Source organism: Saccopteryx leptura, chromosome 2 (assembly GCF_036850995.1).
Source record: "Saccopteryx leptura isolate mSacLep1 chromosome 2, mSacLep1_pri_phased_curated, whole genome shotgun sequence".
In the NCBI taxonomy this organism is placed as follows: Eukaryota; Metazoa; Chordata; class Mammalia; order Chiroptera; family Emballonuridae; genus Saccopteryx; species Saccopteryx leptura.
In genome coordinates this window covers 365,108,472-365,134,094 of record NC_089504.1, presented here as the reverse complement: position 1 = coordinate 365,134,094, position 25,623 = coordinate 365,108,472, and the positions used below count along the sequence as shown (strand labels likewise).

At 53.2% G+C, this 25,623-nt stretch overlaps 1 protein-coding gene across 4 annotated transcripts in view; it reads left to right on the top strand.

Moving 5' to 3' along the window:
• Nucleotides 1-12,464: 12,464 nt before the first annotated feature.
• Nucleotides 12,465-25,623, top strand: part of EPN2 (epsin 2) — a 102,647-nt gene continuing 89,488 nt past the window's right edge. For all 4 annotated transcript variants that reach the window (XM_066364997.1, XM_066364996.1, XM_066364995.1 and 1 more), the window contains exon 1: nt 12,465-12,606. The gene's annotated coding sequence lies outside the window, so the exon portion shown is untranslated. The remainder of the gene's footprint in view (nt 12,607-25,623) is intronic.

The following is a 25,623-nucleotide window of genomic DNA, read 5'->3' as shown; positions in this document are numbered from 1 at the left end:
CAAGGTCACGAGTGGTGGATGGAGCTCCCGCCGGGGCTCAGTGCTCGTTCCTCCAGCCTCCCCTGCAGCAGCCCAGGCCCAGCTGCTGGAACACCGGGGGGCAGCTGCCGACAGAGGGGGGCAGAGGCAGAAATCGCCGCGGAGTGGTGAAGGCTGGGCTTGGCCGCGATGCGGTTTCTCCAGGCCCCCTGAGAACAACCTAGGCACTGTACCTGCCACCTGTGGCTTCTTCACCCACAGAGAGAGCCGTTGCTGGACATGTTCCCGTACCAGGAGCAGGGGCTGGGGCTGGGAACCCCAGATGAGACTCTTCCCAGTCCCTGGAGCCCTTCCAACCACACCTACGGCCAGGCTGCAACAAGCCAGCCCCCGCCCCGCCCCGCCCCACCCCCTCCGCAGCTCCCTGGCTCCTCCCCTTCCCGGTCTCATTTTCCCCGTTCCCCTAAAGGTGATTCCTGGGATCACATTCGAACAAACAGCTTGCACTTGGGTCCTCGTTCTCCTCCGTGGGCTTCCGGGGGCACCAAATGAAGACGTGCAGCCGGACGGTCTTCACAGATAATTGAACTCCGACCCTGAGCCCTGCCCCCAGGCACACAGGACAAGGCTCTAAGGGTGTGATTTATTATAGCCTCCATCTAAGAGAGTTACCGGTATTTATGTGGTGGGAGTGGGGACGAGTGCAGACTCTGGGGTCAGATTCCCCAATCTAACACCTTACCCAACTGTGAGCTCTGTGTCACTTCAACTTCCTGTGCCTTCATTTTCTCACTAGTGAATAAGGTGACCAACTTTTTTACAATGAAAAGGAGGGGCCCTGGCGTTGGCTCAGTGGTAGAGCGTCGGCCTGGCGTGCAGGAGTCCCGGGTTCGATGCCCGGCCAGGGCACACAGGAGAAGCGCCCATCTGCTTCTCCACCCCTCCCCCTCTCCTTCCTCTCTGTCTCTCTCTTCCCCTCCCGCAGCCAAGGCTCCATTGGAGCAAAGTTGGCCCCGGGCGCTGAGGATGGCTCTGTGGCCTCTGCCTCATGCGCTAGAATGGCTCTGGATGTGAGCGACGCCCTAGATGGGCAGAGCATTGCCCCCTGGTGGGCATGCCAGGTGGATCCCGGTCGGGCACATGCGGGAGTCTGTCTGACTGCCTCCCTGTTTCCAACTTCAGAAAAAAATAATAATAAAAATAAAAAATAGCCTGACCAGGCGGTGGCGCAGTGGATAGAGCGTCGGACTGGGATGCAGAAGACCCAGGTTCGAGACCCCAAGGTTGCCAGCTTGAGTGCAGGCTCATCTGGTTTGAGCAAAAAAGCTCACCGGTTTGGACCCAAGGTCGCTGGCTCGAGCAAGGGGTTACTTGGTCTGCTGAAGGCCCGCGGTCAAGGCACATATGAGAAAGCAATCAATGAACAACTAAGGTGTCGCAACGAAAAACTAATGATTGGTGCTTCTCACCTCTCCGTTCTGCCTGACTGTTCCTGTCTATCCTTCTCTCTGAATGTCTTTCTGTCTCTGAAAAAAAAAAAAAAAAAAAAATAATAATAATAATAAAAAAAGAAAAGGAGGACAAAAATAAATGGAAGGAAACATCGTAAATAAAATAAACACTTTATTTATTGCAACAATAATATACTGTAATATGATCAATGCATAATAAAAACATTTGTAATATTTTATACCGTCATTATGCTTACATGCCTATTAATTTTTAATAATCATTGTAAGAAAAGTACTCGTTTAGATACAAATACGTCACATCACACAGAACGGATGGACTCTGCATCGATCAAATACGGACATTTACAGATGAGTCTTCCAATATTATTAATAAAAAGGAGGACATGTAGGAGGACACTTTTCGAGGGAGGATGGAACTTCCCAAAGAAGGACGGTCCTCCCTAAAGGAGGATGGTCCTCCCTAAAGGAGGACGGTTGGTCACCTTACTAGCGAAGTGGGATCGTGCTAGCGCCTTTCTGGTCGGACTGGCGTGAATGAGGTAACACAGGGAGGCACGCAGGCGAGGGGCTGTGGCCGCTGTCACTGTGCCACACCTCCTATGACCCTGCGCAGAGGAGCCAACCTCCAAGGCCTGAGCAAGCCTCCCGGCCACCCGCGGAGGTCAGTGCGTTCACACCTGGGCTTCACACACACACACGCCAGACGGAAGTTCAGCGGGGTTTAGAGGTGGCCCAGAGTCTCACGGGGTGGGGACAGGAACCTGACTCAGGCGTCCCCCGGGAGCTCCCTGCCCCCGGGACACAGACGGGACACCAGTGACTCACGCTTGCAGGAAGAGGAGGAGGGGTTGGGGTAAGCGAGCACGGAAGGGCATCGTGACCTCCGTTTTCTCAGAAGGGGAAGTGTGCTCGGCCACGTCGCTGCGTGGGGCGGTTGGGGTTGGTGTGCGTAGCCAGGGAGCGGCCAGGGACCCAGCTCAAGAGTTACCTAATCGCACGGCCGGCCTGCCGGGACTGCGTGGCTTCCGCAGCATCAGCTGGACTTCTGCCTGGACCTCGGTGCCTCGGCCCCGGCTACCGCTGCCACCTGGGCTCACTCCTTGGCAGTGTGGGGGTGCTCAGGATGGCACAGGCGTCCTGGGGTCCCCAGGTAGTGGAGGAGAGGCTGGAAGGAGTGAGTCACCTGGTCGGCTCTGCCTAGAGCTCCCTGAGCACCTCTCTGGACTGTTTATCTCCGTTCCTTAAATCTCTCTCTCTCTCTCTCTCTCTTTTTTTTTTTTCTGAAGCTGGAAACAGGGAGAGACAGACAGACTCCCGCATGCGCCCGACCGGGATCCACCCAGCACGCCCACCAGGGGCGACGCTCTGCCCATCAGGGGGCGATGCTCTGCCCCTCCGGGGCGTCGCTCTGCCGCGACCAGAGCCACTCTAGCGCCTGGGGCAGAGGCCACAGAGCCATCCCCAGCGCCCGGGCCATCTTTTGCTCCAATGGAGCCTCAGCTGCGGGAGGGGAAGAGAGAGACAGAGAGGAAGGAGAGGGGGAGGGTAGAGAAGCAGATGGGCGCCTCTCCTGTGTGCCCTGGCCGGGAATCGAACCCGGGACTTCCGCACGCCAGGCCGACACTCTACCACTGAGCCAACCGGCCAGGGCCCAATTATTAGTTTTTGGTTGTGCCTTGTGACACCTTAGTTGTTCATTGATTGCTTTCTCATATGTACCTTGACCGCGGGCCTTCAGCAAACCGAGTAACCCCTTGCTGGAGCCAGCAACCTTGGGTCCAAGCTGGTGAGTTTTTTTGCTCAAACCAGATGAGCCCGCGCTCAAGCTGGTGACCTCGCGGTCTCGAATCTGGGTCCTTCCGCATCCCAGTTTGACGCTCTATCCACTGCGCCACCACCTGGTCAGGCCGTTGGTGGGCCATCATTTTTAATCCTAGCTTGTACCCGGTGGGCAAGTAAAAACACACACTGGGCTCCAAAACCCACTCACATTCAGTGCTCACAAAGTTACTGACTTATCCGAGTTTCCTAGAATCAAAGGTTTCTAGCTCACCAGACTTATTCACCTCTGTTCCCCATCTCCTTCCTTCTCCCTGCACAAACTGCACAAACTGGCTTCTCACTCAGCATTCCGCCATCTTAGCTGCTTCTCCTGGCCTCCTCCACGTGGCCTTTTTCTGCTCTCCTCTCTGTTCTGTCCTCTAATGTTAATCTCAGGAACCAAGAGAGCAAGTTCCCATTCTGCACCCCATTTTTTTTTCTGCACCCATTTTATAGTGCAGAAATCAAAACCTTTAATCCAATATACAAAATAAGGAAGTCTCTGATACAAAGTCACTTATCTGAGGCATAATTGGATTGTACCACCCCACATCAAAAAGGGTGGGAAAGGCTTAGTCCTAAAACCAAGCCCCAGGCTACAAGGATCCTGCTTGCCCACAGCCCGCCCCCATCACACATTAATATCACCTGGGCAACAGCTTCCACGTGGGCAGCGCCATCTTTATTTTTTATTTTTATTTATTTATTTTTTTCTGAAGTTGGAAACGGGGAGGCAGTCAGACAGACTCCCACATGCGCCCGACCGGGTTCCACCCGGCATGCCCAACAGGGGGTGATGTTCTGCCCATCTGGGGTGTTGCTCTGCTGCAACCAGAGCCATTCTAGCGCCTGAGGCAGAGGCCTCAGTACTGGGACCAACTTTGCTCCAATGGAGCCTTGGCTGCGGGAGGGGAAGAGAGAGACAGAAAGGAAGGAGAGGGGGAGGGGTGGAGAGGCAGATGGGCGCTTCTCCTGTGTGTCCTGGCTGGGAATCGAACCTGGGACTCCTGCACGCCAGGCCGATGCTCTACCACTGAGCCAACCGGCCAGGGCGGCAGCGCCATCTTTAACAAAGTGAGTATAATATATTTTATCTGCCCAACACTGGGGAAGGGCATTCCAGGCAGAGGGAACAGCAAGGGGCAGAGTGGGGGAGGCTCAGTGTGGAAATGAGATGGGAGGAGATAGGGTGGGTGGGGGCTTCTAGTCCTAGAGGGGGCTGTCAATTTGATGTTAAGTGTAATGCAAATCCTTGGAGGGTTTAGTCTTATTTGGTCTTCCCAGCCGCCCCCTGCCAGCCAGGGACAGTCCCCTGCCAGCGAGGGACAGTGCCCTGAGTCGCAGGGAGGCGGCACAGGCTCCCAGAACCTCCCCGTCCTCATCTGAGGTTTCGCCTTACCAGGGTGGAACTGCAACCTGAGCCTGGCTTCCACCTGAATCTGCCATTTGTGTGAGGTGCCAGGGCAGCTACCAGCTTCTCCTGACCTGGCAATACCCAGTTCGCCGGGGGCTGACCGAGTGGCTTCCACTGGGGATGTCTTGTCTCCCGTTCTTGACTCAGCAAACACACTCAGACAGGACATTGTGCTCTGTGGCTAGGACCTTACAGGGTAGAAGACACAGATAAGGAAGGGTCCAGTCCCTGCCCTCCCTCCAGAAGCTGCCAGACCACGAGGAACAGAACCTAAACGGTCTGTCTGTCACCGATGGGGGGAGGGGCAGGTGCTAGGATGATAAGCAGCCTGACAAACCATCCTGAATGTGGCCTGTGGCCATCAGACAGGGTTCCAAGCAGGATGCCTACTGAATCCTGCAAGCCGGCTAGCACTCAGCCGGGGCCAACTGCCGGGTGGGGCCCGAGGGATGGAGAGGGGGTCCCAGCAGAAGGAACAGCACACAGGGAAGCTCAGTGCAGTCGGCACACGCAGGCCACCTGAGGACTCCCGTCTGATTGGTGTGGCCGGCGGCGGCAGTGCCAGGATGGTAGGGGACCATTGCCAACAGCTAAGCCCAGAGGGCAGTGCCTGCCTCACTGTGGAGCTCTGTTCCTGATCTATTCAGTGACCGATCACGGAGAATCCATGAGACCAGGGACATAAAGGGGTCCAGGGGAGGGCTCTGGGCTGGTCAGGGTTAGGGTTAGGGTCAGGGTCAGGGTCAGGGGTCAGGATCAGGGGTCAGGGTTAGGGTCAGGGTCAGGGTCAGGATTAGGGTTAGGGTCAGGGTCAGGGTCAGGGTTAGTCAGGGTCAGGGTCAGGGTCAGGGTTAGGGTCAGGGTTAGGGTTAGGGTCAGGGTCAGGTTTAGGGTTAGGGTCAGGGTCAGGGTCAGGGTTAGGGTCAGGTTTAGGGTTAGGGTCAGGGTCAGGGTCAGGGTTAGGGTTAGGGTCAGGGTTACAGTTAGGATTAGGGTCAGGGTCAGGTTTAGGGTCAGGGTCAGGGTTAGGGTTAGTGTCAGGGGTCAGGGTCAGGTTTAGGGTCAGGGTCAGGGTTAGGGTTAGTGTCAGGGTCAGGGTCAGGGTCAGGGTTAGGTTAGGGTCAGGGTCAGGGTCAGGATCAGGGTCAGCTGACTTGTCCCTCCTGCCTTTGCCGGAGGGTGTGAGAGGCTTGGATATAGCAAACAGATTAAAGGGCTGGAGGTATAATTTTTTTTTTAATTTATTCATTTTAGAGAGGAGAGAGAGAGAGAAAGGGGGGAGGAGCAAGAAGCATGAACTCCCATATGTGCCTTGACCGGGCAAGCCCAGGGTTTCAAACCAGCAACGTCAGCGTTCCAGGTCAACACTTTATCCACTGCGCCACCACTGGTCAGGCCAACGGCAGTATAATTTTGTTCTCATCTTTTTTCCCGGGCTTCTCGGACAAGTACATTTATACAATTTATGACAATAATACTTGTTTCATGTCCTCAGCTTGTATTTCCTTAGGATTAAAGATAGGAAGAAGAAAGAGAGGGAGGGAGGGAGGGAAAGAGGGAAAGGAGAGGGGAGATGTGAGGGGGGAAATAAGAAATAGGACACAGAGGCAAAAAAAAAAAAAAAAAGAAAAAATTTGGAAAAAAAAGTTTTTTTGCCCTTTTCTGGACTAAATGGCCCCAATCTTTACATTTTCTCACCCCTTGGAGTCACTGGCCTTTTGCCTTCTTTTCGGAACCCCCACCTCTTGGCTTTGACTGCTGTGTCTGCGTCAGCCGGCCCCATAGCCTGGTGGTCCCTGGAGATCCCTAGGTCAGCCCTGCTTCCACTCCAGTCCCCAGCAGCAGACGGCAGGGGCTCAGGAGACCACGGTGAAAGGAGAGAGTAGAGGTGAGTGGGAGGAGAACCCGGCTGAGTGTGCGCGCCAAGGCCTCTGGGCAGACGGGTAGAGCCTGACACTCCATTCTGTGAGCCTTGGCCTTGGACCCCTTCCAATCCCGAGCCGGCCCTCTTGGATTCTTCCGACAACACTGTTGGATTCTTCCGACAACACTGAGTTACGAGCGTCGACTCTGCAGGAAGCCCTGCATACATGCTTTCCATTCACCATCTCGGTACCATGAAGTTTTTCTTTTTTAAAGATTTATTTCTTTATTTTAGAGAGGAGAAAGAGAGAAAGGGGGGTGGGAGGAGCAGGAAGCATCAACTCCCATATGTGCCTTGACCAGGCAAGCCCAGGGTTTTGAACCAGCGACCTCAGTGTTCTTAGGTCAACGCTTTATCCACTGCGCCACCGCAGGTCGGGTCTATGAAGTTTTATCAGTGATAGATAAAATGGCTACTCAGCCACCATCTTTCCTAAGGACACTGCAGGCCTGAAGGAGGAAGAAGGACTTGCCTACTGTTGGGCAGATAAAATGTATTATGCTCACTTTGTTAAAGAGGCCATCGCCCAGGTGATATTAATGTGTGTTGGAGATCGTTGTAACCTGGGGCTTGGTTTTGGGATTAAGCCTTTCCCACCCTTTTTGCTATAGGGCGGTACAATCCAATCATGCCTCAGAGAAGTGACTTTGTATTAGAGACTACCCTATTTTGTATATTGGATTAAAGGTTGTGAAGCTACACTATAAAATGGGGGCAGAACGGGACTTGGCGCTTGGTTCCTGAGATCATCATTAGAAGAGAGAGCAGAGGAGAGCAGAGAAAGGCCACGTGGAGGAGGCCAGGAGAAGCAGCCAAGATGGTGGAGTGCTGAGTGAGATGCCAGTTTGTGTAGAGTTTGTATCTGGGATAAGGAAGGAGATGGGGAACTGAGGAGAATAAGGTTGGTGAGCTAGAAACCTTTGATTCTAGGAAACTCGGATAAGTCAGTGGCTTTGTGAGCACTGAGTGTGACTGGGTTTTGGAGCCCAGTGTATGTTTTTACTTGCCCGCCGGGTGCAAGGTAGGATTAAAGACTATGGCCCACCAGTTTTTGGCTCCATGGTTTCTTTACCGACTGTCCGAATCCAATGCGAACCTGCAAGGGCCGGGCTGCTGTGATAGTGGCCCTGGCCCTGATTACTGGCTTTACACCTACTCAGTGATCCAGCTCAGACCTCCCTTGTAGCTGGATGCTGACAGGGACCATTGGATGAGGGTGCAGACAGTTTTGAGGATCTGAGGCCACTCCCAGCCACAAACAGAAGACTATCTTGCAGCTGCCTTTGCCCAAGGCCCTTTGAGGAATCCCTGTAACCCCTGAGCCATCCCTCCCTCGGGGATGACACCCTTTGCTGGTCTCCGCCCTCCAGCACCCAGGTGTTTTTTAAAATTAACTTTCCTTTTGCAACACCCTAGCCTCCTGTTTTTAGTCCAACCCACGGTTTCTGCCTTTCAATGACTGGTCTCATTTTACAGGTAAAGAAGCCTGTGCCTGACCAGTGGTGACGCAGTGGATCAAGCATCGACCTGGACGGGGCAGAACCCCGGTTTGAGTCCCGCACTGCAGTGTGCTGCCGCTGGTTTTTCATCAGTGGAATGAGAAGAGACTCCTCACAAGAATGCGCTGGGAGAGGGAAGTGGGAGGCGGCGGCGGTGGTGGTGGTGCGCTCCAGAGGGGGTGCAGAAAGGAGAAACGCTTTCAAGGAATGAAGGGACGTTCTCTCTGATCTTGCACAGGAGTGGTGGGCTTCCAGCCTCTGGAGACCCTCCCCCACACTCCAGCTTGGCTCAAGCTCATGCCCTCCAACTCATTTCCCTGGGCTGTCATTTCTTTATCTGCGTCCAGTTGTCTTTCTGAAGCTTTTCATCTTATCTCTGGGATGACGCAGGCTTGCTAGCTGGGTGGGGAAAGGAATGGGCTCGGCGTGCAGGAAAATCAGCCCGGGCGATCAAGACCTGGCATCTCCCCAAGCCTGAATTTCTTGGTCTGTAAAATGTGGGCAGTAAGAAGGCTTGCCGTGTGCGGCGCTGTGAGGTTCTAGGGCAGCACTCCTCAGTGTGGCGGCACCTAGCTGCATGCAGCTATTTAAATGTATGAACTGACGTTAAATAAGGTTGGCCTGACCTGGGGTGGCACAGTGGTAAAGCTTGACCTGGAATGCTGAGGTGGCCGGTTCGAACCGCCCCTCCCCCTCGCCGCCGCTGCCCCGGGCTTGCCCTGGTCGAGGCACATACCAGCAGCAACTAAGATGAGTTGAATGCTTCCCGCCTCTCCCCTTTTTCTCTCTCTCCTCTCTTAAAATCAAGAAATAAAATCTTTCCTTCTTTTTCTTTTTTTTTGCAATAAAGAGATAAGAAGCATCAACTCATAGTTGCAGCACCATAGTTGTTCATTGTTTACCTTCTCATATGTGCCTTGACCCCAGGGGCTCTAGCTGAGCCAGTGACCCCTTGCTCAAGCCAGTGACCTCGGGATTTCCAACCTGTCCCAGGTTGACGTTCTAGCCACTGTGCCACCACCCACCAGTCAGGCAATAGAATTGAAAAATTTAAAAAGTTAAATAAGGTCTTAAAAATTCAGAGCCTTGGTCACGGTAGTCACAGTTCAGTGCTCACCTGGGGACAGCTTCACTGCAGAACATTTTCCATCACTGCAGGGAGTTGGACCTGGCAGCGCTGGTTTAGACAACCTATGTAAAATAAAACACTCAAGCCTGCCCTGGGTACTGAGTATGTATTGGCATAATTCACCTAAAGTTGCAAACTTTTGAGGCGAGGGGCCATGATTTCGTGTACAGTTCTGCTCTCCTGGAGGGCTCAAGAAGGCACATAAAGTACTGGACTGTGGTTTACAAAAAGTGTTGGACTGGGTGAGGGCCTTCTCTGGGATTGAAGGAGGAGAAACCAGAAGAATGGAGAGGGGGGCCTGCAGTGTCTGCGGTCTGACACTCCAGCCTGTGACCTCAGTGTTCTTGACTGAGGGTAAAAGGGCAGACAGAAAAGGCTGAAAAATAACAAACTACAGGTGTGGACCTTGCTTGTTATCAGTTCCTTGAAATGAACTGCAGCTCAGTAAGAAGAATGAGTGATGGGATTATCAAGGACAGACCCTCCGGCCTCCTCTCCCCTTCCCCTCCCTAAGACACGAAAGTCACATGTAGTCCTGCAAACGAAGAAGTCGCAGAAATCAGGCATTTGTCACGTGAAAGCTGAAGCTGCAAAGGTACATAAGAGGTACAAAATCTAACTTCGGGGAGCACGTGTTTGTTTGCTTTTTAAATTTTATTTATTTATTTTAATTCATTTTTAGAGAGGAGAGAGACAGAGAGAAAGAGAGAGAGAGAGAGAGAGAAGGGGGGAGGAGCTGGAAGCATCAACTCCCGTATGTGCCTTGACCAGGCAAGCCCAGGGTTTTGAACCAGCGACCTCAGCATTTCCAGGTCGACGCTTTATCCACTGCGCCACCACAGGTCAGGCGAGCACGTGTTTTTTTTGCCTCTTCTGGGGTCACGCAGCTCTGCCGGCTGACTAAATCCTATTTCCTTTATCAAGTTGTCTGGACGTTCCTGCAATAGGATGGGGAGATTGAGTTCCTGCCACAAGGCAGGCAGGCAACATAAGGTTTAATTCACTGTCCTGGTGGAGAAGGGACACTGGGCAGTGGGAGGGACGCGGAGCTCTGGGAAGGAGGGCAGCAAACTGGCAGGAAGGAGTTTCGGACATCTAAAACCAGTGTGGAACTTTTCAAAGAAACAGTGGCCATATGGGTTTGCAAATGTGTTAGTTTCTCTCTCTTTCTCTCTCTCTTCTCCCTCCCCTTTCTTCTCTCGCTTATATTTCTGCCAGAGAAGGGAAGTCTAGTCTAGATCCCAGCTTGAGGGAACAGAAGGGATGCGTGTCTATGGCTCCTTCACAGGGTGGAAGAGGAGTGTGCAGCTCAGAGAAGTGCAGCGAGCTTGCCCAAGCTCCTTTAGTGAGGGAGGGGGCAGAGTGCCAGCTCGGCACACGGCTTCCCCAACACCAGGGCTTGGCCACTGTACTGATGTCCCCTGGGCACCGATCTAGCAAGCCCTGACCCATTCCCCAGACCTGGCTGTGAGGGGGTCTCTTGCAGTGCCCACCCTGACTGGGGCAGGATAGTCAGGAATGAGGTCCTGAGAATCTCCCCAGGGTCTGCCTCTTCTCCGGCTTTGTCCTTGTCTCCTCCTGGGCCAAGGACAGGGGCCTTGCTGGTGCTGGTTGAACCGAAGGGGATCCCGTTGCTCCTTTGAAAGTGTGAGGCTTATAACACTCGTGTCAGGGCTGTGGTCAGCCCAGACGCCTCACCTGGCTGGTGCCACCAACACTTGGGCAAAGCCAATGTGTTTATTTATTTAGTGACAGAGTCAGAAAGAGGGACAGATAGGGACAGACAGACAGGAAGGGAGAGAGATGAGAAGCATCAATTCTTTGTTGCGGCACCTTAGTTGTTCATTGATTTTTTTTTCTCATATGTGCCTTGATGGGGGTGGGGCTACAGCAGACCCAGTGACCCCTTGCTGGAGCCAGTGACCTTGGGCTCAAGCTGGTGAGCTTTGCTTAAACCAGATGAGCCTGTGCTCAAGCTGGTGACCTCCGGGTCTCGAACCTGGGTCCTCTGGGTTCCAATACGACGCTCTATCCACTGCGCCACCGCCTGGTCAGGCCCAATCTGTTCTTAAATTCCGTTGTCCCTCGAAAAGCGTCCTCCTACATGTCCTCCTTCTTGATATTGGAAGACTAATCTGTACATGTCCGTATTTGATTGATGCAGAGTTGATCCACTGTGTGTGATGTGACGTATTTGTATTTAAACAAGTACTTTTTTCTTAGTTATTAAAAATTAAATTATTTTTATTTATTTATTTATTTTAGAGGGGGGAGGAGCAGGAAGCTTCAACTCCCATATGTGCCTTGACCCGGCAAGGCCAGGGTTTTGAACCAGCAACCTCAGCATTCCAGGTCGACGTTTTATCCACTGCGCCACCACAGGTCAGGCTATAGTGTATTATTGTAATAAAATGTTTCTTTTATTGACGATATTGATTTCTTCCGTTTAGTTTTGTCTTATTCATTGTAAAAAAGTTGGTCACCTTGGCCTTATGGAAGTATTTTGCACATACATTGATTGAAGCGCACACATCACTGAATGTTCACAAAGTGAACACGTGACCCTGGCACCCAGCTCAGGAACGCGGGTGTGAGCTGAGCTCCAGGCAGCTAGCTCCTCGCTCCTTCCAGGATCATCTCCCAGGAGGCCTCCATCCTAAAATATTTACAAGGGTGAACTGCAAGGGTAAGAACGAGTGTTCCAGCTCAGGATACAGCGGCCCATGTGCGCGCGGGAGGAGGGCGGCGAGGTGTGCGGGGGCTGGGAGCTGTGGGATTCACGCAGAGGTTCTGGGAGCTGGGGGACCGCTGGGCAGTTTGTGCGGAGCCGTGGGAAGCTGGGGTGGGGCGGGGCGGGGCCTCGAGGGGCGGGGTCTAGACTGGACAAAGGCGGGGCTGAAAGCGCGGGGCGAGGTCTTGGCTGAACAGGGGCGGGGCTGCGGGCGCGAGGCGTGGACTTGGGGCGGAGCTGAGAGTGAGAGGCGTGGTCTTGGGTGAACGAGGGCGGGGCTGCGGGCGCGGGGCGGGGTCTGAGCTGGATTAGGGTGGGGCTGCGGGTGCAGGTCGTGGTCTTAGGCTGGATGAGGGGTGGAGCTGAAGGCGCGGGGCGTGGTCTTGGCTAAACGGGGGCGGGGTTGCGGGCGCGGGGCGGGCCCTGGGCTGGATGAGGGCGGGGCTGCGGGCTCGCGCGCGCGCGCACGCAGCCGGCGCGCCCCCTCCCGGCCGCCATGTTGGCTGGTGTGTGGGTGTCAAACGGAGCTAGACGTGGTGGCGCGCCGGCGGCGGCTCAGCGGGCTCCGGTCGCTCCCGCCTCCCCAGCGCTGCCGGCGGCCCTGGCGGCGCACTCGGGCCGGCCCGAAGGAGCGGAGGTGAGCCGGGTTCGGGGACTGGAGCGGGGCCCGGAGCGCGGACCCTCCCCTCCCCCGGGGGCGACCGCCCCTGGAACACAGGCTGCGGGAGTCAGCCCCGAGCGTGCACCCCCGCTGCCCCCCGCCCGGCCTGCCCTCCCGCGGGACCCCCTTCTTCACAACCAGACCCCGTCCCACACGCCCGAGCACGGCCCCTCCCGAAGTGGACCCCTCTTTCCGCGGCGGGGACCCCCGCCGCCCCCGGACGCCCACACGCACCCCGTCTCCTGCCTGGGGGCTCTGCATGTGGGACCCCGGGCGCCCGTCCCGGCCCCCGCCCTCCACCTCTCTGCTGGGAACCACCCCGCCCGTTCTCCCCGGAGCACTTTCCGCCCCTCCCGGGCCAGGCGCTCCTTTCCTCGGGAGCCGGAGCCGGGTCTCCCCGCCGCCCCCGTGCAGAACCCAGACCCCGTCCCTCCCTCCAGCAATCCGGGTCCGGGACCCCGGCCCGACCCCAGCTCTCCTTCGGGCTGCAGCGGGGGCCCCCCCTTTCCCCTCCCGAGGGACCAGGCTCTCCCACCCACCCCCACTCCTATCCTCACAGCACAGCGGGGACGGGGGCGGCGGAGCCAGGCTCCAGCTGCCTTTTGTTCCGCGTGGGATGGCAGAGACCCCGTTCCGGCGGTCCTTTCGGCTGATGCGTGTGGGTGAATGGGTGCGTGGGGTGCCTGGCTCTTCCCAGGCAGTCTGCGTCCAGAAAGACCCGTCCTCTCCTGCCCCGGTGGGGCGGCTCCCCGGGAGCCCAGCGCGGTGGAGGCTGGTCCTCTCTACAGGAGCCCTTGCCAACAGGTTTTTGTTTGCGCCCTGGAGTTGGCCGAAGTGGCTTTGCGGAAGGGGCAGTTTGTTCTCCCCTAGGGACCCCAGCTCGGGCCGGTGAAAGGCCATCCTTCCGTGGGGGGGGGGGGCTTCACAGTTTGGCTGCCCATGGGAATGCATCTTTAGTGTGTGCTTGAAGAGAGGAGAAGGCTTGTTTAACCATCTTTGGGATTCAGGTGGGGGAAACTGAGGCCCAGAGATATAGTGATTTGCCCAAGGTCACACAGCAGTTCTGTGTCAGTACCAGAACGGAGAAGCTCCACTATCTCCATGGCTCCCTCCGTGACATTTTGAATTTTTATTTTTAAAGAGAGGTGTTCAGGATTATCTCCCTCCTCTTTTATTTTTAACATTCACACAAGAAAACGGTTAGGAAAAGATGAGAAGTGGGAGTTCTTCATTTGCACCTCCAGAATATGCCCTATAAAGAAGGAGTTGGAATAAGGTGTTGAAATGATTTTAGAAGGTGAACTTGAATATCCCTACCCTCCTCTCTCTCTCCTTACCCCTCCTTCCCAATTACCTGTGCATCTTGTAGCTGTAGATACCAGATGAGGGCTGCTGACAAAGTCATATTCTGAGTCCTGCACAGCAGTGATTGAGCTAGCACTGATAATTAAGTTTTCATTCATTTTTTTTTTTTTTTTATTATATATATATATTTTTTTCTCATTTTTTTTTTTTTCTGAAGCTGGAAACGGGGAGAGACAGTCAGACAGACTCCCGCATGCGCCCGACCGGGATCCACCCGGCACGCCCACCAAGGGCTACGCTCTGCCCACCAGGGGGCGATAATCTGCCCATCCTGGGCGTCGCCATGTCGCGACCAGAGCCACTCTAGCGCCTGAGGCAGAGGCCACAGAGCCATCCCCAGCGCCCGGGCCATCCTTGCTCCAATGGAGCCTTGGCTGCGGGAGGGGAAGAGAGAGACAGAGAGGAAAGCGCGGCGGAGGGGTGGAGAAGCAAATGGGCGCTTCTCCTGTGTGCCCTGGCCGGGAATCGAACCCGGGTCCTCCGCACGCTAGGCCGACGCTCTACCGCTGAGCCAACCGGCCAGGGCTCATTCATATTTAAACATCGAAAGAGGCTATGGTTTATTTCGGAATAGTACTTGTCCCCCCCCCCTCCCCTTTGTATTTGGGACAAGTGGTTGTGCTGGAGAAACCACCAAGTTCGTCTTATCTTTTTTTATCTGTATTTTTTTTTAAACAACATTTTTATTTATTTTTTTTTTACAGAGACAGAGAGTGAGTCAGAGAGAGGGATAGACAGGGACAGACAGACAGAAATGGAGAGATGAGAAGCATCAATCATTAGTTTTTCATTGCGCGTTGCAACACCTTAGTTGTTCATTGATTGCTTTCTCATATGTGCCTTGACCGCGGGCCTTCAGCAGACCGAGTAACCCCTTGCTGGAGCCAGTGACCTTGGGTTCAAGCTGGTGGGCTTTTCCTCAAACCAGATGAGCCCGCACTCAAGCTGGCGACCACGGGGTCTTGAACCCGGGTCCTCTGCATCCCAGTCCGATGCTCTATCCACTGCGCCACCACCTGGTCAGGCTGTATTTTTATCTTTACATTTTCAAAGCTTATTTGTTTCTTTAGTTTTGATATTGGGCTAGTCATCCTTATCAGTCTCAGTGGGCTTTTCTTTTATATGCACTGAGTGAAATAACTGGCTATTTAAGAGTTTGGGGCCCTGTCCGGTTGGCTCAGTGGTAGAGCGTCGGCCTGGTGTGTGGAAGTCCCGGGTTCGATTCCCGGTCAGGGCACACAGGAGAAGCACCCGTCTGCTTTTCCACCCTTCCCCCTCTCCTTCCTCTCTGTCTCTCTCTTCCCCTCCCGCAGCCAAGGCTCCATTGGAGCAAACGATGGCCCGGGCGCTGAGGATGGCTCCGTGGCCTCTGCCCCAGGCGCTAGAGTGGCTCTGGTTGCAACAGAGCAACGCCCGGGATGGGCAGAGCATCGCCCCCTGGTGGGCGTGCCTGGTGAATCCTGGTTGGGCACATGCAGGAGTCTGTCTGACTGCCTCCCGGTTTCCAGCTTCAGAAAAATACAAAAAAAAAAAGAGTTTGGTCAAGTGCAGATTACTCTAAGGTGTGCTTCAGGACTGCGGAAGCCTCTGGAAGTTTGGGTTGTCCCGTGGGATGTACTGCTTTCTTCTGGTTTACACAAGCTTTTTCCCCCTCCTTGTACCTTGAGCCTGGCAGATAGGGAGTTGTATGGAGAACTCTCTCCCAGCAAGGTGTGTGTGCCAAGCACCTGTGTGTGAGGTGTGGAAAAATGTGCAACTTTCAGGTCGTGATAGTCGTGATACCTTCCTAGCATGGTATGTGCAGTCTTGAAAAATGACCCATCCTTTGTAGACATTCTTGGTAGAAATATACAGTTGCCTATTTCTGTCCTCCATAATAAGTGTGGATTTCCTAAGAGCTGACATTCTGATGAATCCTGCAAAAGTACTTGAAAAGTTCTTGGGACTCTGATTTGTTTTAATGGCTTGGCTTTTGCTGAACTTAAAGGGCAGGTGGTGGCAGCTTTCAGTTCTTTGTGGACCAAGGTGCTGAGAGATTTTTCTGCGTGGGATTGTCACTGTTACGCTCCTGGGAAGCACACTCGGGGTTCCAAAGCTGTTTTTGACAGTTCTCATTGTTCCCAGAACCTTCCTGTCAGGTTGGTGGGGCGTGAATGACCAGGGTGGCTGTCGTTTTACGGCAGGAGCACCTGCCTGGTGATCGGAGCCTCAGAGCAATCGGAGGGCTTGCATTTGGGGAATCTGAGGTTAGAGAGGATAGAAGGAATTGTCTAGTCCTACTCCGTGTTTTCTGCCGGACTTTCAACTCATGTCTTTAGTTTAAACTAAGACAAGGCTTTGCCAGCCCAGTCCACCAAGTGCTTGGGCCCCTCTGACTCTGAACTCCCAAGCCTCACCACCCCAGACAGCCTGTTGGAGCACTTACCGCATTGTGTATCTGGGGCGCTTGTGACACTGTGCCGTCTTTGAGACCAGGGGTTGTCCTGTCTTTCTTTACTTCTCCGGCACACAGCTCTGCCCCTGACACATGCACAGTAGAGGGTCAGTAAGGGTCTGGGGATATGAGGAAGTAGTCCTGGGGGCAGGAGAGAAACCTCTTAGTGATCTTTTTTTTTTTTTTTTTTTTTACAGAGACAGAGAGTGAGTCAGAGAGAGGGATAGACAGGGACAGACAGACAAGAACGGAGAGAAATGAGAAGCATCAATCATTAGTTTTTTGTTTTATATATATATATATATATATATATATATATATATTTTTTTTTTTTTTTGTATTTTTCTGAAGTTGGAAACGGGGAGGCAGTCAGACAGACTCCCACATGCACCCGACCGGGATCCACCCGGCGTGCCCACCAGGGGGCGATGCTCTGCCCATCTGGGGAGTCGCTCTGTTGCATCCAGAGCCATTCTAGCGCCTGAGGCAGAGGCCATGGAGCCATCCTCAGCGCCTGGGCCAACTTTGCTCCAGTGGAGCCTTGGCTGCGGGAGGGGTGAGAGAGAGACAGAGAGGAAGGAGGGGGGGAGGGGTGGAGAAGCAGATGGGCGCTTCTCCTGTGTGCCCTGGCGGGAAATTGAACCCGGGACTCCTGCACGCCAGGCCGATGCTCTACCACTGAGCCAACCGGCCAGGGCCAGGAATCATGAGTTTTTCATTGCGCGTAGCAACACCTTAGTTGTTCATTGATTGCTTTTCTCATATGTGCCTTGACCACGGGCCTTCAGCAGACTGAGTAACCCCTTGCTGAAGCCAGAGACCTTGGGCTCAAGCTGGTGGGCTTTTTGCTCAAGCCAGATGAGCCCGTGCTCAAGTTGGCAACCTCGGGGTCTCGAACCTGGGTCCTCTGCATCCCAGTCCGACGCTCTATCCACTGCGCCACCACCTGGTCAGGCCTTTTATTGATCTTAACAACAGGCTTCACTGTTCTGTCTTGTTCTTGCAAAAACCACTGCCATTTGTCCAGCAGTCATGTCAAGTTGGGTGAGTGTTATCCCCCTTCTGCAGATGGGGAAACTGAGACCCAGGGGCTTAAGTCATGTGCTCAAGGTCACACCCCCTCGTATGTGATGGAGCTGGGATTTGAGCAGGTCTGCTGGATTCAGAATGTTACTATACCTGTTACCCCCTTTGGAAACTCCCAGTCTTGGGAATGAAGAGCTTGCTCAGAAGCCTGCTGCAGATGGACAGCAGCTGAGTGTTGTGAGGTGTTGTGATTGGCGAAGATCGGTGAGGGTGGGAGAGAGCATGCTTTGTTTTTGTCAGACTGCGTTGTTGAAATGACTGTACGTCCAGTCTCTTGAGTTTTTGAAAGTAGGCATGTTCTCTGGTAAGTTTGTCAGTGGATTATATAGTCTTTGGTCTTCAGTAGTTTGTTCAAGGTGTCTATAAATAGAAACTTAGAAAGCGGAAGCCGTGAAATGAGTGTCCATGTAGTTAAGTGAGTGTATTTGGTGCCGTCCATCTGTGGACTCGTTTGACCATTCCTGTTCTTCAGTCAGACAGTTAAGTGTGTGGGGTCTTAAAATGCAAAGTTGTTATAGCAGCCCTCCCCTCTTTTTTTCATTTTAAAAGTATTTATTGATTTTCGAGGGGGGGGGAAGAGAGAGAAACATCAATTTGCCGTTCCCCTTATCTATGCATTCATTGGTTGATTCTTGTTATGTGCCCTGACCAGGGATCAAACCTGCAGCCTTGGCATCTTGGGATGATGCTCTAACCAACTGAGCTACCTGGACCAGGGCTGGTTTTGCTTTTTCACATAAAATTTTATTTTGTGTAGGCCCTGGCCGGTTGGCTCAATGGTAGAGCGTCAGCCTGGCGTGCAGGAGTCCTGGGTTCGATTTCCCGCCAGGGCACACAGGAGAAGCGCCCATCTGCTTCTCCACCCCTCCCCCCCTCCTTCCTCTCTGTCTCTCTCTTCCCCTCCCTCAGCCAAGGCTCCATTGGAGCAAAGATGGCCCGGGCGCTGGGGATGGCTCCTTGGCCTCTGCCCCAGGCACTAGAGTGGCTCTGGTCGCAACAGAGCATCGCCCCCTGGTGGGCAGAGCGTCGCCCCCTGGTGGGTGTGCCGGGTGGATCCCGGTCGGACGCATGCGGGAGTCTGTCTGACTGTCTCTCCCCGTTTCCAGCTTCAGAAAAAAAAAAAAAATTTTCTTATTTTGTGTAACATAGGAATTGCCACCCATTCGTGAGTAGAAAGCCTGAGATCCTAAGGGAAGGTTAGGTGAGTCTCCCCGTCAGTGTGGAGTGTCCACGCGTACTGGGTATAGCAGAGCACACGAGAAGACACATGTACTGTGTACAGCAGAGCACACGAGAAGACACATGTACTGGGTACAGCAGAGCACACGAGAAGACACAACCCCTGTTCTGGAGGAGTCTCCCCGTCAGTGTGGAGTGTCCACGCGTACTGGGTACAGCAGAGCACACGAGAAGACACATGTACTGGGTACAGCAGAGCACACGAGAAGACACAGCCCCTGTTCTGGAGGAGTCTCCCCGTCAGTGTGGAGTGTCCACGTGTACTGGGTACAGCAGAGCACACGAGAAGACACATGTACTGGGTACAGCAGAGCACACGAGAAGACACAGCCCCTGTTCTGGAGGAGTCTCCCCGTCAGTGTGGAGTGTCCACGCGTACTGGGTACAGCGGAGCACACGAGAAGACACATGTACTGGGTACAGCAGAGCACACGAGAAGACACAGCCCCTGTTCTGGAGGAGTCTCCCCGTCAGTGTGGAGTGTCCACGCGTACTGGGTACAGCAGAGCACACAAGAAGACACAGCCCCTGTTCTGGAGGAGTCTCCCCGTCAGTGTGGAGTGTCCACGTGTACTGGGTACAGCAGAGCACACGAGAAGACACACGTACTGGGTACAGCAGAGCACACGAGAAGACAGCCCCTGTTCTGGAGGACCTTATATTCCAAAAGGAAAAGCAGACACCTCTTTAAGATGGTATTTTTGTTTGATATCTTTGCAAGGAACTGAGGAAATACTTGCTGGGTGAGCTTTGGAAGTAACTTGGCCCCATTATTTAAAGAAGAGAGAAAGAGGAAAGATTTCAAAGGCAGACAGAAACAGACCACTCAGGATAGGTAGAGTGTAGAGGGAGATAACACAGTCTCACCAGCCACGGGAAGACTTGCTGCAGTAGGAGGGGGAATGAGAGGGTGGTGGATGCAAGCACAGGAAGTAGGGTGTCCTCAGGTGCTTGAGTGGAGCAGGAAGGTCATGCATCCTTCTCCTCAGCACACACCTGTCACGTAGGGATGGTCGGTGACAAGAGAGGTAATCCTGTGTGCCTGGCAAATAGAAAAAAATAAAGGATCAAAATTGAAGGCAGGCTGTCAGAGTGTGAAGAAATGCTTAAGGCCCTGGCCGGTTAACTCAGTCGGCAGATAGAGCACCATCTCAAAACACCAAGGTTGTGGGTTCGATCCCCAGTCAGGGCACATGTGGGAAGAACTGATGAATGTACAACAAAATAGAACAACAAATGAATGCTTCCTCGTCTCTCCTTTCCTCTCTTTGTCTCTCTAAAATCAATTAAAAAAAAGAAATTAAAAAAAAATTATTTTGGAAGGACAAAATTTACAGTTAATGCTACCCAATGTCATGATGGGCCAAAGAACATTGTGGCTTCTGAAGTTAGAAAATGCCATATCCTAAAAGTTTAAATGGAATGCCCTTTTTCTTTCAGGGAATTGCAGGGGTATAGGGCTTGGTTTGGAACAGTAGTAGTTCTGTTGGTAGTATTTTGTTTTTTTAGGTGGGAGGAGGGGAGATAGTGCCCCCACTGGGATCCACCTGGCAACTCCATCTGGGGCCGATGCTCGAGTACCGAGCTATTTTTAGCACCTGAGGCTGATGTGTTCCAATGAGCTATCCGCAGTGTCCAGGGCCTTCCTCAAACCAACTGAGCCACTGGCTGCGGGAGGGGAAGAAGGTGAGAAGAGAGGAGAAGGAGAAGGAGAGAGAAGGGGAGTAGCAGATGGTTGTTTATCCTGTGGGCCCTGACTGGGAATCGAACATGGGACATCCGTATGCTGGCCAATGCTCTATCTACTGAGTCAAATGTCCAGGGCCAGTATTTTGTCGTTATGATGAACTTTGTATTTACACTTGATAAAAGCCCATTAGCTGCCAAGGAGGAGTAAGGAGTAAATTTCCAAAAATGTACAATTTTCTTTAGAGAAGTTTCAGAACCAAAAGACTAATTCACATGAAAAGTTGTAGAGAAGTACACTGGTTGCAAAGCTCATTCATAAAACTTACATGAATTAAAAAAATTTTTTTATTTATTCATTTTAGAGAGGAGAGGGAGAGAGAGAGAGAGAGAGAGAGAGAGAGAGAGAGAGAAAGGAGAGACAGAGAGAGAAGGGGGGAGGAGCTGGAAGCATCAACTCCCATATGTGCCTTGACCAGGCAAGCCCAGGGTTTCAAACCGGCGACCTCAGCATTTCCAGGTCGAAAAACTTACATGAATTTTTTTTTTTTTTTTTTTTTTTTTACAGGGGAGAGCACGAACGCAGTCCCCTACGACCACAAATTATGCAGTCAAGTTTCCCACATTTGGGGAAATCGCAGGGGTCAGCACATCCGGAGTGAAAACTTACATGAATTTAAGATGTGTTCTTAACCATTATGCTTAGATTGCTGATGCATATTTCATAAGACATTAAACAAAGCGAGCCATCATCTCAAGTTATTTCCCAGTTAACTATTTTTATAGCACAAGCATGTTAGGCCAGTATCAAAAAGAAAATCACAAAAGCAAAAACACACAAAACCTAAAACAGTGAAGTACATGGTTTTTCTTCACTTCCGTGCATGTGTCAAACAGTTCATTTTGCCACATTTTGTACATTTGTTCCTAGGTGGCCTTAAGTATTGAAATACAAATAAAATGAGTGTAGCAAAAATAAAGAAAGCAAACAGTGGTTAACTTTTTTTTTTTTAAGATGTTATTTATTGATTTTACGGAGAGTGGAGAGCTGGGGGGAGAGAGAAGTATCAACGCGTAGTTGCCTCACTTTAGTTGTTCATTGGTTGCTTGTCGTCTGTGCCTTGACCAGGCAAGCCCAGAGTTTTGAACCAGCGACCTCAGCATTCCAGGTCGAAGGTCTATCCACTGTGCTGCCACAGGGCAGGCGAACAGCAGGTGACTTTATAAATAATGACATGTGAAGGGTTTCTGCCCTTATCCAGAGTACACTGGGTTACAGCTGAAGGAACACTTCTGCATGGTGGTCACAGTGTGCACAGTGAGAGCAGGTATCCCACAGATGCACACATGGTTTAACATGTCCTGCCCATGGGATGTCCGTTTCCGCCACAGCCTTCTGAGTGCTCCAAGGGGCTAGGTAACTTGAGGAACTGGCAGAGCTGGGAGGCAAACCCAGGAATGTGTGATTCCCAAACCTGGCTCCCTCCTATTCCATCAGCTCTTGTAGAAAGCCCTCTAGTGTAATGGATTCTCATCTAACTTTAGGATAAACTGGTGATCTGAAAATCACCCCCAGCTTTATTTAGAGGGCTGGGAATTGTGAATGACATTTCTGTCTTTCTCCTAATCTTACAATCTGTGGAAACACTGATGGACAGCTTGAACTGATAGATGCTAGATTTAGGGTTTGATTAAAAAAAAAAAAGGAAAAAAAGAAAACCAGACTTGTCTCCTTTGAACCAGATCTGCAGTGTTGTTAAAGTGTGCCCTGCATGTGCGGGCCCCTGAATGTTTTCTGGTGCCCGTTCTCAACATGCCCAGGTACCGGGCCCGCTTGGTGCCCAGGCACAGAGGAGCCTTTCTGTTTGTCCTGGTCTGGGCAGCGTCTCGGCTCTGCTTTCAGCCCTCTGGAGACAGAACGGGGGATTTGATTCTCCCTCTATTCAAAGCGGTGCGAGGAATTGGGTGCACACAGGGCCGTAACTGAAGGGACCCCCCCATGTTCTCTTCAGGGCAACCTGGCGGATGAAGGGAGCAGGGAAGGGCAGGTCCGCCCTGAGGGATGGTGGACGTCTGGGGATGATGCCCGGTGTGAAGTTAAAAGCATCTATAATGGATCACTGCTGAGGGCAGGGTTCATCCTTCCTCTCACCCCCACCCCTCCTAAAGTAATGTCATCACTGCATCTCGGTGGCTCAGCAGCTGAGAGCACCAAATGGTACAGACAATTTGGCTACCAGGGCCTTGCGACAAATGGCTTTGCAATCTGATTGCAAAGTACATCCTGGCCTCCTGGCTGCAGGGCTTTGAGCGTTTTAATTACTGCTCTCCGGTTCCCTCATCTCTAAGGGGGCTGACAGTAACCACTTTGCAGGACTGCAGTGGTCTGTCTCAGACCCCAGTGTGCGTCAGAATGACCTGGAGAGCCTGACCGGTGGGGGCACAGTGCACAGAGCGTCGACCTGGGACACTGAAGTCGTGATCCCATGGTTGCTGGCTTGAAGCCTACGGTCACTTGAGCAAGGGCTCACTGGCTCAGCTGGAGCCCTCTGGTCAAGGCACATGTGAGAAGCAATCAATGAACAACTAAAGTGCTGTAACAAGTTGATGCTTCTCATCTTTCTTCCTTCCTGTCTCTCTCTCTCTCTCTCTCACTAACAAAATAAAAAATAAAAAAAAGAATTACCCAGAGAGCCTGTTAGACACATTGCTGGGCTCCACCCCCAGATGACTCAGTAGGTCTGGGATGAGGCCCGAGAGTGTGCATTTTCATCCAGTGTCCTGGTGGTGCTGATGCTGCCAGTGAGGGGACCAGGTTCCGGAACCCCGGCCCAGAGGACTGAGTGGGAAGGCGGGTCGGGTCAGCGCCTGCTGGCCAGCCGAGCGGGGAAACGGAAGGAGCAGCCCCTGCCCGCCCACGGCGTGCCTCTGAGTATCGCTCAGAAGGCGGTGACAGGGTGCTGGGGAATCTGGTTTCTCAGAGATGTTTGCACTTGGCTCTTACGTGATTATAATTTGGACTGCGGTCACAGGCATCGTCACTCCTGCGGGTGAGCTGGATGTTTTCTTAATGAAAGGAATGTAAGACGTCAGGGCCCTTCCAAGGGGCAGGAGCCGTCATTCCCACACATCAGGGAAGGTGTTTACTGTCAGGGCTTCTCAGACAGAGAGCTGGGCAGGGCCTGGGCCCGGAGTGGGGTTGGGCCCCCAGCAGTCTCCCAGGGCCTTGGTGCAGGTCACCTGTTCCCTCTCCGACCGTTCAGACTGACGTCCTGTTCTTTGTGGTTTGTCATATTCTTTGGTGTTTAGAGTTTGGAGAAAAAAGTTATTTCCCCAGTAGTGAAGATCGGTTTGTGAACACTAAACGTGGGTGGGGGTGTGTGTGAGCCCTGATGATTTTAGGGTGTCCCTGTGTGTCAGGCGCTCTGCCCCTTTGTTTGGGCAGCATTTCATTGCGTTTTCACCAGGCTCCTGCAAGGCCTGTCACTGTCCCCATTTGCATATGCAAACCTGACCTGGGGTGGCCCAGTGGATAAAGCATGGACCTGGAATGCTGAGGTCCCCTGTTCACAACCCTGGGCTTGCCTGGTCAAGGCGCACACGAGAAGCAACTCCCACTCCTCCCTCCCTGACCTCGCCTCTCTCTCTCTCTCTTCTCAATCAGTCAGTAAAAGAACAACACTAAGGCTCAGAGGGGTCAGCCACCTGCCCCAGCTGCAGTCAGTGCCCCCGCTGGCATTGCTGCACCTGTGTCGGATGCAGAACCACGTTATTCCCGCTGCGTCACTCTGTAGCCACCCAGGGTCCCCCAAGGCCTTCCTGTGCCGGCACAGCACCCCCAGGAGGGGGGAATGTCACACCCACCAAGCGGGCTGAGACGCCGCGGGGTCACCTGCTCGAGTGCGTCTGCTCTGAACTAGGTTCCACACGTGTCTGATTTTGGAGCCTGAGGAAGCTGGTTCTGTGGCCACACCTCCAGGGCCACAGAAGTGAAGTCTAGACCTGAACCTGCCTGAATGAGGGCAGTGGGGGCCTCGGCGGGGGGACCCTGGTCGGTTATCTGGAAGGAAGTCTGTGGGCTTGCAAGGTCTTCTGTGTTTGTGCAGTTGTGTTAAAGTAATTGCCCTTTGAGGCAAGGCGGCATTTCCCTTCCTCTGTTGTCCTGATGCGCTCTGCTCGTCAGTTCTGTAGAGGGACACGTGGACGTGAGAGACTAAGGGCTCTGGCAGTGCGTTAGACTACGACCTCATTCGTACAGAACGCGATAGTCTCCAGCAGTTCCACGTGAACAAAGGTGCACACATCTCCGTCCTCAGTGGGAGATGAGCTCATGCCTTCTGGTGAACGGGTCGTTTTCCTGCTCTGCCGGGCAGGAGCAGGAGCAGGAGCAGGCGGGTGTGAGCGCGTCCCAGGGTGTGCACGCTGCCTGCAGCGCCCAAGCCCAGGCTGGAAAGCGGCTGTGTTGGTGCCTGCCCTGCGCTCTGGAGGTGTGGGCTCCAGCGTGTTGTTTCGCAAGCTCTTGAAGACTCTGAGGTGAATAAATCATGGGAGCTGAAGTTACTATTCAAAGTCTGCCCCCTTCTCGCCCCTCTCCCTTGTCCCCCAACAGTCCTAGCAGTAGAGGAGTGCTGATGGGCTGGGAAGTCACGTTTTTAGTTGAAAGCAGGTCCTCCCTGTGCCTGTTTCATTACCCAGAACTGTCCTGGGGTGTAATCACTATACTTTGGGTCCAAAACCTTGGGGAACGTGAGCAGGGAAATAATTTTTGTGGACTGCTTTATGAAAGGCAGCCTGGCTGATGTGGAATCGGGAGTGTCCGACCCCAGACGACGTCGTGACAGGAAGGGGACTGAGACCAGGCTGGCGGGGACCCAGGCAGCACACGGGCTCTGGAGGCAGCGGGCGGGTGCCAGCGAGGTGCTGTGCTTCTGCCACCCAGACCTGCACCTCGTTGAAAAGACGGGTGCCAGGGGGAAACAGATCTGAGTTAACCAGTGTCACCCATAACTACAATTAAAAATACATTTAAAAAACAATGTTATTAGAAATAAAAAACGACAGGATGTGAGCTGGCAGCAAAGGATGGGATAGTTTCAGGAGTGGACGGCAGGTGGGAAGCACTTCCCCAGGGAACAACAGGCGGCTGCGCTTGGGGCGGACGCGGGCTGGTGCCCGTGTGCATG